At 53.5% G+C, this 10,927-nt stretch overlaps 1 long non-coding RNA gene across 1 annotated transcript; it reads left to right on the top strand.

Moving 5' to 3' along the window:
- The first annotated feature begins 434 nt into the window (after positions 1–434).
- Positions 435–6,828, top strand: LOC116147718 (uncharacterized). The gene is made up of 3 exons (XR_004131333.2): positions 435–1,493; positions 1,644–4,331; positions 4,851–6,828. It is a non-coding gene; the product is annotated as an uncharacterized LOC116147718 (long non-coding RNA).
- The last annotated feature ends 4,099 nt before the right edge of the window (positions 6,829–10,927 follow it).

Below are 10,927 nucleotides of genomic sequence, written 5' to 3'. Positions count from 1 at the left end.
CAAGGGTGTGTGTATCCTCGAGTGACGGAGGTGCCCCTTCTGGGTGTTCTTGATGCTATGGGGGTGAATGTCACCACCTACATGGATGCCTTGGTCTGGTCTACTGCCTACAAACAGGATGGTAAGATGCTGTGGTCAAAAATTCCTTCCTACAGCATCTTTCATGCTTAATAGAGTATTGAATTGAAATTGCTTCCTGCGTGGACACTTGCCACATCTACTCCAGCAGAAGCCAGCGAATCATTGACCCAGGACTGGAAACGGTCCAGACAGCGTGGCTAGTGTTACCTACGTCCCTGGTGTGCACTAAACAAAATGTTCCCTGGGTGGAATATGTACATTAATTATCCTAGAGATAAAAATTGGGACTGATACAATTTATTATGGAAAATTATATAAAATTGTCACAAATATTAAGAAGAAAAATAGTGTAATAAACCATGTATTTATCATTCAGCTTAACAATTATTAACTTTAAAAAACCTAATTACCAAAGCATATCCAATCTTTTTTCATCTGTACACTCCATCGGGGTTATTTTGAAGCAAATCTCAGATACCACATAATTTTGTCTCTAAGTACTTCAGTGTGGCTCTCTAAAATAGTAAAACTCTTTAAAAAACCATTATATCAACATCACACCTAAAATAATTAATTACTTGTTGGCATCAAATACCCATTCATTGTTAAAATTTTGCAGATTGTCTCCTTTATTTTTTACATTTGCTCAAATCAGGACCCAAAGAAGGTCAAATCATTGCAGCGGATTGATGCGCCTCTCAAGTCTCTTGAGATCTCCGATTTTTCCTTTTCTTTTTTCCTCCCCTTCGGAATATATTTGTTGGAGAAACCAAATTATTTGTCCCGTAGGCATGGGTGTTGCTCACCGCAGTCACGTGCTATCTTTTAGCAAGTGTCTCTGCTCTCTGGGCTTCTGGAGGTCAGAGCTCGGGGTCAGTTTTTTTTTTTTCTGTCAAGACCCCTCCACAGACGGTGCCGTGTGCCTCAGCTGGGACCACAGAACGCCCGGCTGTTCATGAGCAGCGCCTCGGTTATGCCGCTAGAGTTGGCGGGATGGAGATCTTCTCGTTTCTTAGACCCTCTTCTCTTCGGCCTGCTCCCTGCGGTGCTTCTGCGCTGGCTGTTTGATGACCACAGTTCAGCTCACACAGGAAAGGCCAGGCGCACGCTCCGTTCTTTCCCCTTGTTTTCCTGTTTTCAAAATACTAAGCTGGTTTCCTAGCATCGCCCAGCCAGCCAGCTGCTGTGGCCGCTGTCCTGCCTGAGCGGCAGAGGGACAGACGGGTCTGAACATGGAGGTGTGTTTCCGTCCGCGGCTGCTCTTAACTCTTCCTGATGCTCAGACGGTCACATCTTCCCGAGGGGCGCCTTGGAGATGCGACGTTAACGATGCCTCCCGTGCGTGCAGCCCTGAAGTGACGTGCAGCTGTGTGGACGTTATCCAGCTCCTCTCACTCCGAAAGGCCTGTCAGGTATACAGTATGGTAGTTACTTTTATTGGGTTGTATTTTTTACCATTATTGTCCCTATTGTCATATTTATTTACTTCCTATTCATTGTTTATGCTTTTTATTGAAGTACAGTGTTTTTATTTTAAATTTTACCTTTATTTTCTACCTTAGGTTTCTGTGTGTGTGTTTCTTTTTTCTTCTAACTTTGTTGCATGAGACACTCCTTTTCCCCATCGCTGATCCATGGACGGTGGGTTTCTGTCACCTACACCGAGAACATCCTAACTGGACAGGGCCCTGAGGGGATCACACGAGGGGGACTCCTGGGTCCTGGCACGGCTCTGGGGTCAGTGGCTTCCCTGGCCCTCCCTCCCTCCCCACCAGGCCGTGGACTTGTGCAAGCCCATGACCCAGCGCCGGGTGTAGGCCTGGAAGCCATCAGGTCACTGAATCGCTGCGTGACGAGGATGAGTAATGGGTGTCAGAGAAGGGGCCCAACCTGTGGGCCACCCAGGATGTGGCACCTGAGGCCACCACTGTGTCCCCGTCAGCAGCAGGAGAGATGCGGGCATCTGTCCCCTCACACCGCCCACCCCAACCTGGACAATGTGCACCTGGGCCCCAGTTACTCAATGCTGGAAACCAGCCAAGCGTGGCCCCACCCTGGAGGCGAGTGGCTGGCACCACAAGGGGGAACGAGCAGGGTTAACGAGACGCAGTCGGAGCCTCTGCAGGGATAATGGGGTATAATGGGCTGCGACGGAGCACAGGCCGGTGGATGGGTGTTCCCTGCCCCGCAGGCCCCAGGCTGGGTTCACACTTCACATCGACAATCCGCAGAGAAAACAGATGTGATTTTACAGGACAGTGGACCTAACTAAGCCGGCCCGTTTAGTCCTCTTCAGAAAGGAGGAAGGAAGCCACAGCTGGCCAGGGTACCTGACACTCTCCACCTGCAGCGGAAGACTTCAGAACGAGGCCAGAACGTTCCCGTGACCCCAGTAAAGCCTGCTAATGCCCTCCGTCGGGGGAGCACGGTGCCGGAAGGCGCGACGCCGTGACCGAGGGCTGTGAGAACTGCTCCACGAGCCTCCTAAGTAGCGGGCAGGCCATCGCTGGTGTTTCCCTTTCAGATAGAAGATGCACAGGGAACGTGGGCAAGTCCAGCGACGGGCCCGGCGCGGTGCAGCCAGGGTCGGCCAAGCCCGCTAGGGCCCTGGGGGAAACTGCCAAGCGCACGGCCTCGGGCTCCGCGCGGGCTTCCGGAACGCAGCCCGCCGGAGAGAAAAGTCAAGTGCTTCCTCCTTGCAGTACTGGGTCTTTTTAATCTAAAAATGAATGACATAAGCAAGTTTGCACAAGGCACGTTTTGAGACCTGCAGACAAGACTCTGGCAAGAAACTGGGGTGAGGGGGGCCTGGGGACCTGCTCCAGGTCACCCGTCCTGCTTCTGATGAGCCCCCTGCCCCCACGTGCTGAAGAGAGGCGGGGTCCTGCCCTCAGACCTGAGCGGGCCCAGCTGGCTGGGGGTCAAACTGCAGGCGCGGATGTTCTCACAGCTCTGGAGGCTGGACGTGCAAGGTCAGGGTGTCACGGGGGCTCCCCCAGAGGCCTCCCTCCTTGGCCTGTAGATGCCGCCCTCTCCCCGTGTCCTCACACGGGCATCCCTGTGTGTGTCTGTGTCGGAACCGTCTCTTCCTGTACGAGGGTCAGAGCCCACCTGTATGACCTCCTCTTACCTTGATCACCGCTGTAAAGCCCGTCTCCGAGTTCCGCCATGCTCGGGAGTGCTGGGGGTTAGGACCTCAGCGTGTGAGTCCGGGGGACACAGTGCCGGTCGCAACACACTCTTAGAGGTGGTGAAGATGGACGTCTCCTCTAAGGTGGGGCAGGTGGCTCGGCGGTCTGGGCGTTGGCTTCTGGTAACAGCAGCTGCGGTGGTTTCTACCAGCCCTCCTAGAGAAGCAGGACAGACATGCTCTGTGTCTCGGACATCAGAGAACTGAGACGGCACCGAGGAGCCGGGGGGAGGAGCCCAGGGAGGCGAGCCTGCCTGGGGGCTGCTTCTCCAACCAGGGGCACCTGCTGATGCTGCGCTGGGGGCCGGGGGCTGGGGGCCTCTGGGTGCAGGGAACGGTCTGTTTCTTGACCCGCCGCTGGTTACACGGTGTGTTTATCTTCTGGAGATTCATTGAGCTGAATTCTGATTCACTCTGACGATTTGAGTACTTTTCTTTACATGTGTTTTGCCTCAAAAAAAAAAGTCTTTTAAAAAAGACTTGGCAATTAACCAACTAGAGTCCGAGGCCCAGCTCTGCTGCTTAGAAACGTGCCCTCAGGAAAGTTCCTCTTTTTCAAAACTTGATCCGTTTAGGTGTAACAGGCAGAGCTAAGTGATGGCCTCAGTGTTGTCCCGAGGTGTGTGTGAGAGTCCAGGCCACAGGCGCCTGGCACTGGTGGGGCTGGGCCTTCCCCAAGGACCTGCCCTGGGCCAGGCTCCGCCCTGCACCTTCACTGTGTCTCTCCCTGTGGTCTGTGAGCAGGGACACCAGCGTGCGGCCTGCTGGCAGCCTCGCTCTGGGTGGGCCCGGTGAGTACTTAGCAGAGCTGAGATGCGGACTCAGGCCTCATCCAGAACCAGGGCTGGGGACCCTTGTTTCCATGGCCTGCTGATCGCTCAGGACACGAAGAGTCCCACCCCACCTCCAGGTCTGTCCTCTGTGTCTGCTACGTGAACGCCACCTCAAGACTGACTTCCAGAATTCGGTGTTGCTTCACAGCAGTTCCAGTTTTCCCAGACTAAACGTGCTTGTCCCCATGAACTGGCTAGAAGCGGGAGGTATTTAATCCCATCTCAAGGTGAGATTGAGAAAGGCAGAAAATTAGATTACAGATTCTGTCCCAGAGTAACCAGAATAAATCTTTACTGAGCTCAGATGTAACTCAAATGTTCATTAGTCTTAAAGGAGAAGAAAGAAGAGGAGGAAGAGACGAGGAGGGGGAGGGGGAGGAGGAGGGAGGAGAGGAGGAGGGGGGAGAGGAGGAGGGAGAGAAGGAAAGGGCTTCCATTTCTCGGGGCCAGAACGCAGAGGCTGCAGTGGAGGCTGGGACGTGATGCCCGGAGTCTCCCCAAGCAGAGCTGAGGAAGCAGCTTCTGGAATGTCCTGCAGATCTCAGCAGCCGGGGAGCCATGGGAGCCCCATCCTGCCCCCGCTGGCCTTGCAGCCCGGAGACGCGGCAAGGCGAAGGAGGCAGAGGGGATGTGTGCGGGGAAGCGGCCCTGGACTTAGGCGTCTGTGCGGGCGGCTGCGGCTGCGCTCAGCAAGCTCTCTTACATACCTCTGTGCTTCCTTTTTTTGCTTCTGTTTTTTCCTTTAGTTGCCTAGTAAACATTTCTACTGGAAAATTCCAACCTTGCCTTGGACGGTCTGAGAGGAAAAGCAGCGTGTCCACACCCAGGCCAGCCCTGCCAGGGAGGCCAGAGGCCCCGAGGACGGGCTTCGTCGGCGAGGCCACCGCAGCGGCTCCAGCTGGAACTCGGAGGAGCCTGGACAGCGGCACTGAGGGAGGTGGACACTGGGGGCGTTGGCAGCGGCCACGGCTGCTCTGAAGCCCCAGGCCCGCCCCCCTTCCCTCCCCAACTCATTTGTCCCTGTCTTTGTCCGCAGTCACAGCGTTTATCCTGTGTCTGTTATCCTGACTCCTTGCCAGACGGGGTCCCAGAGCCGGGCCCGGCCTTGGGCAGTGGGCATCTCCAGTGTCTACGCAGCATTTAGTACCTAACAGGTGCTTCTTGCCTGAAATCACATGGGGTGAGATGGAAGTGGGGGAGGCCTGGGTGAGCAAAGGAGCTGGGGGGGTGAGTCACGGTGAGTAAGGCACACAGCACCTTGGGGGGCCCCAGCAGGGCTTTTAGCTTTTAAATTATTATTATTTTGGAAAGTTGAAAGGATGTTGTCAGATAGATGCTCCCGTGGTTTGAGTCTGACGACGGTGAAGGCGGGTGGGCTTGGCAGATGCCGGACTGGGAAGAGGGGCTGGGGGACGCGAAACCAGGAGGACCCTCAGGTCTTCGCACAAGGTGGCGCTCATCTCTTGTCTTAGCTCCCAAACTCGTCCTCAAATTGCTGCAGAGCAATTAGGAGGGCCATGAAGAGGTTCCGTGTCCACCCTCCTGCACCGCCTGCCACCTGCTTTGCAGCACTGTAGACGCCTGCACGTTGTTTTATGTCCCCGTGAACCGGGGTACAGGGCTGTCCCACCCCGCACGGAACCAGGCCCTAAGCCAGCTTGAGCGCCGTGTTTGGGGTGGTGGCGCGGTGACTGGTTTGAGTCTCTTGTGTTGGAACCTGCGGCCTCAGCCAGGGGAGCCGTCGGCCTTACTCTGTAGTGCCGCGAGGTGACCTCTCACGCTGACCCGGTACTGCAGCCAGGCCTGGGCCTCTTCTTTGCAAGAGGAAGAACCTGCATCTCTGAATTGCACGCGAGGAGTTTTCTAAAATGCAGACTGAGCAACCCAAGACAAACAGTGACGAAATCACGTTTCTACCTCTTAAGCTTTTCCACTACCGCTGCGGCCATAATTGTTAACTATCGGGGATCATGAACTTCATCAGGTTCCTTCCCTTCACATGATTTTTCAGAAACCCCCAGGAGAACGCACTCCAGGCATTTCACAGAACAATGAGGCTAATTCCAAAGATGCTAACACGGCCTCCTTGACAAATCTCAGAATCTGCAGGTTGACCCTGTTTCCACCGGTTTTGAGAAAATTCGCAGTGACCGTCTTTCCCCGCGTCATGCCGCAGGGCTGAACATCGAGGCTGGAGATGCGAGTCCACTCGATGTAGCAATCTCGTTGCATAAGGGAAAACAACACATCTCCAACAGTGCGCCTGCAGGCAGTCTTTTAAGTGTCCCCAGCTGGTGAGAATAACCTGTGGCGTTTCTGCGCCGCCTTCTAGTACCCATGCCCTTACACCCAGGGAACGCTGTGGGCCCCTGGGAGGGGCCCAGAGGTGCGTCACTGTCCTGCTGTGTGGACGGGGGCAGTGACTCAGGAGTGCTCGTACAAGGTCACCAAACAGGTGAGTCTCAGAACTGGGCTTAAAACCCACCTCCCCTGGGTTCTGGCCTCCGCTGCTTCGCCACCCTTGTTACTCCTGGGGAACACGACAGCATGCAGAATCAGCAAAGCCTCGGCTTTTGTTCACGTTCTGGTCGGGAATGTGGATAGACAGATGCGTCCCCACACAGGGGTCTGATTAACTGTGATGTGGGCTTCTGGGAGAAAGAGACAAGGCAGTGGGGTGCCCGGGAGGGAGGGGTGGGGTGCAGTTTTAAGGGGGCTCAGGCGCTGTGTGAACAGAGGCCTGAAAGCGGGCGGCGGGCAGCCACATGGAATCCACGTCTCGCTCCCAGGCAGAGGGGCAGGCGCCACCGAGGCAGGTCCGCGCGCAGCGCAGCGGGGCCGGGGGGAGCAGTTGGGGGGGGGGTCAGAGGGCGAGGAGGCGGCCTGCGGCGGGACGGGGGCCCACAGTCCTGGTCCCCTGATGGAGATGGAGCTGTTGGGGGGAATTGGGTTTCAAGCCGACGTGTGATTTATTTCTTGCATTCTAACAGGGTCACCAGGAAGTTTTCCTTACAGCATAAATTTCTGATAAAATCCGAGAAAGTGGTGGCCCAGGCAAAGAATATTACACTTACTGTACTGTAGTCCTCCCGAAAGAGACCGTGATGGTGCCCACTGTAGCGGGGCGGGCAGGGGCTCTCCTCGCCCACCTGGTTTCCTTCTGTCCTCACGATCGGCTGCGCGGTGGCGATGCTCTTACGTCATTTTGCAGATGAAGAAACTGAGGTTCAGAGAGGCTGAGAGGCTGAGAGGCTCAGGGTCAACAGGCTAACCAGCCACATCCCTTGAGCTCAGACCAGACTCTCTGCCTCTCTGTGAGCACATGCTTGTTAGTGTCTGAAATGGTCTTTTCAGTGGAAGAAAATGTGACCCTTGCCAAAGTGCCTCATCAGAAATGCACCCACAATTAAAACTGGTGAATATTGTAAATGTTCTTTAATTAACGCAGTGGCAGTGTCCTTTCCTGCCATTCAACCTGCCAGTCTAATTTTCAACAATGAATTGGGTAATATTTAATAACTTTTAAGAGAGGGCCTTTGATTAATCTTTGTCCTATTTAGAAAACCAAACGACGTTTTAAACAGCGTTTGCACATGTAATAATTTGATTTCCTTAATTGTCTGATTAACAAACAGATCATGCCAAACACTTAAGAAATATTCCTGGAAAGATAACAAACAAAATCTGGACACACGATGCATTTTACATTCTCTTAAAATGTCAACATACTATCATAATCTAAATCAACTGTTTAACCACGTGGTTTAAATCAGAGCTGTGAGTGTGTGACCAGCACACAAAGGCCTCTTACACGTAACAAATGGGAAAACACCGAATATGCACAAGCTTTTCCTTGACCCCAGTGTTTCAAAAGTAGGTGCAGTTTATCTTCATCATTTTTACACTTAATTCTGTGTCTTTTCAAGATCAAATGTCATGTGCTCACTAAGGAAATATCACTCTAAATAAATCTGGGGCTGAATTCCCAGGTGAATTCTGGGGACCCCTGACAGTGGAGTTGCATCAGTGCAGGGGGTTTGGTGGGGTGTGTGAGCCAGAGCTAGAGACACACAGGACGGATTTCCTTGACGGCCAAGCTGCGCCTGGTTCTGGACTTGCTGTGCTGGTTCTGGACTTGTTGTGTCCCTGTCTGGAAACAGCTTGATTTACACCTTCTCCCCACATTCAGTTGTGTGTCACCTCTGTCTTCCTGCCGTGTCTCTTACTATGGGAATGGAGTTCACAGTGTTATTTCTGGCTGATTCTATTGTAAACTCTTTTCATATTCTGCACATTTCCTGCAGCCATAACTTACAGTTATTTAAATGGTGCTGGACAGGACTCCCTGCCTCCCCAAGGCTTGGTCTGCCCCTGACGCCAGTTTTGGAATCAGACCCATGGCGAGCCCAGGGCGTGCATGGAGACAGTGACGGGGAGGAAAGGAAGGTGAGTCTGCAAGACCTTGAGGGGACAGAGGAGCACGATGTGGGGGTGCAGGGGAGATCTGTGGAGCATGGAGACCATCCCGTTGCTCCAGCTGGGACGGGAGATGCAGAGAGCGCAGGGGCGAGGGCGACCCAGGACTCTGAAATGACATGTGGACACAGGTGAGGCTGAGCGTCTCTGAGCCAAGCTCCTGGGTGCCTCCGGGAGAAGGAGTCAGGTGGAAGCTAGGGGACCACCGGGGAAGGAAATAGTGATCCAGGCGAGGGTGGGAGAGTGAGAAGGAGCTGGGGCGCCGTGCACACAAGGATGCTCCAGCGGGTTCCCAGCCAGCGTGTAGGGGCCGGGAGGGAGCCTCCCTGCAAGGCTGAGGCTCGCAGCTCTCAGCGAGGGAGGCCAGGCAGGCAGTGCTGCAGGAATGGCCGTGTGTGTGTGTGTGTGTGTGTGCGCGCGCGCGCATGTGGACACACAGTCCCGGGTCAGCCCAGCTTGCTGAAGCTGCCGTGACTGGGCCTCCTTGTCTGCCTTTGGGACACGCAGAGGAAATGGTCCAACCAGAAAGTCTGCACATCCGAACAGCCGTGTCCTCAGAACCATCTGGCTAATGTGGTGACATCACAGGCCTGGAATTCCCTCCACTCTGGAGGAGGTGGAAACAGCTGCACATGAATCTTTAGGGACTGGTAGTTAGAGTTCTCTCTGTTTATGGAATTTTCGTTTACCTTAAAGTACGTTAAAACTATTGATGGCAATATAACTAACCCCCGCCCCTTTTTAAAAGCGAGAAGGCCCTTGAACTTGTATCTGTTTCACTATTTAAAACCCAGTCCCTGACCCACAGGTTCCTCACTGCTCCATGCATCTGATAAAAGAAATGTGCACACACTGAGGTCTGGGCAAGCCATTATGGCTTATATACGAGTTAACTCGAATTTGATGTGTACTAGAACATCCTGTTTGTGGCCCATCAAACATACATTGTCCATTTGCTTTAATTACTAAAGAAAAGGGCCCACTGACTAGAAGTAAGAGTGTCCATGTTTAAAGTAAAGATTGAACACCCCTCTTCCTGGGACGCCCATGCTGGTCCTCCTCTGCTGACGAGACCCCCTTCCCGGGTGCCAAGGCCACACTGAGTCGCTGTGGACGGGCTGATCTGTGTGTTTTTTCAAGCCTTGAAGAAACGTATTTCTGACTTGTGTGGTGTTCTTTGTTCTGGCAAGATATAAAACTGGGCTGGAAACCCTGCTTTTCCGGAGCAGTTTTGTGGAGTCATCTGGGAAGCAGCTTCCGGGCTGGTCCTCAGTTTGGCTCAAATAAAACCCTTTTCTATTCTTATGACTGATTGTTTATTGATGACTTTCATCCACACATCTCTGTGGTCACCAGCCCAGACAGCAGCCCCCTCAAGCTCTCTTCTCAGCTCTGCTGGGGGCTGGGGAACAGAGACCGGGCAGGGTGTCGGGGCAGGAAGCTCGGAGCTCCTACTTCGCTGTATCCGGCGGGGCGCCCCACGTGGATGGGCCTCCGGATGCGGGAGCATCTCAAAAGCAGGTGCCGTCGGCAAGATCACCCTTATTCCGTATGTAGATGAGGCTTGCCGTCCACACAGGGGATTATAGTTTCTACCCATGTGGGTTTGGAATGTGAACAGCACGTGACGTTATTCTGGAAACACTTTATCCAAGCTGAAAATTACGAGTTTGCTCTTTGCCACGTTAGCAGGATGCACAGAAGGCCTGGCGAGAGGAACACTGTGTTTGCTGCTTGCGAAACTCAGAAGCCACATAGGGGACGAGGCAGTCATCTGAGCCAGCGTCGCGTCTGGAAGGAATTATGCCTCGTGAACTAAGCTGCAGAAGTCGACTGTGCACAAAACACAACACCCGTGCTCAAACAGAGGGGACAGAATCTGCCCATGTCTTGGACACGGCTGGGCCAAAGACTCCCCGACTATAGAAGGCAGGTTTGCACCCATGATTCTTGGCTTCAATCAGAAACAGAATCAAAGTCACGTTCATTACCCCACCCAACAACGACACATCTGTGAGGGGGGAGGCTTCCAAGAAACTGAAAAATTATCTTGACTGTGCAGCTTGAGGCCAGAATTCTCATAGCACTAGAAACATTCCAGACTCTTCTAGTACGCTACTTCTGTCCACACCAGGGGCATGTGACTTAAAAAAAAATAAATGTAGACTTTGCTGACCCCATTAGTTGGTTGGGAAATTGAGGCACAAAAAGTTCCTCATTCCTTCTGGACTCAGTTCTTTCCCAGATCGAGCCCTCGTCCCGTCCCCCTGACTGCGTGAGAAGTTTTGCTGCCAGCGCCGCGTCTGAGGTGGAGAGTGCAGGGTCCGGTAGCGTGTCCGGTCCCCAT

The sequence above is a fragment of the Camelus dromedarius genome, chromosome 19 (genome assembly GCF_036321535.1).
Source record: "Camelus dromedarius isolate mCamDro1 chromosome 19, mCamDro1.pat, whole genome shotgun sequence".
Lineage (NCBI taxonomy): Eukaryota > Metazoa > Chordata > Mammalia > Artiodactyla > Camelidae > Camelus > Camelus dromedarius.
This window is presented reverse-complemented; position numbering and strand designations above follow the sequence as displayed.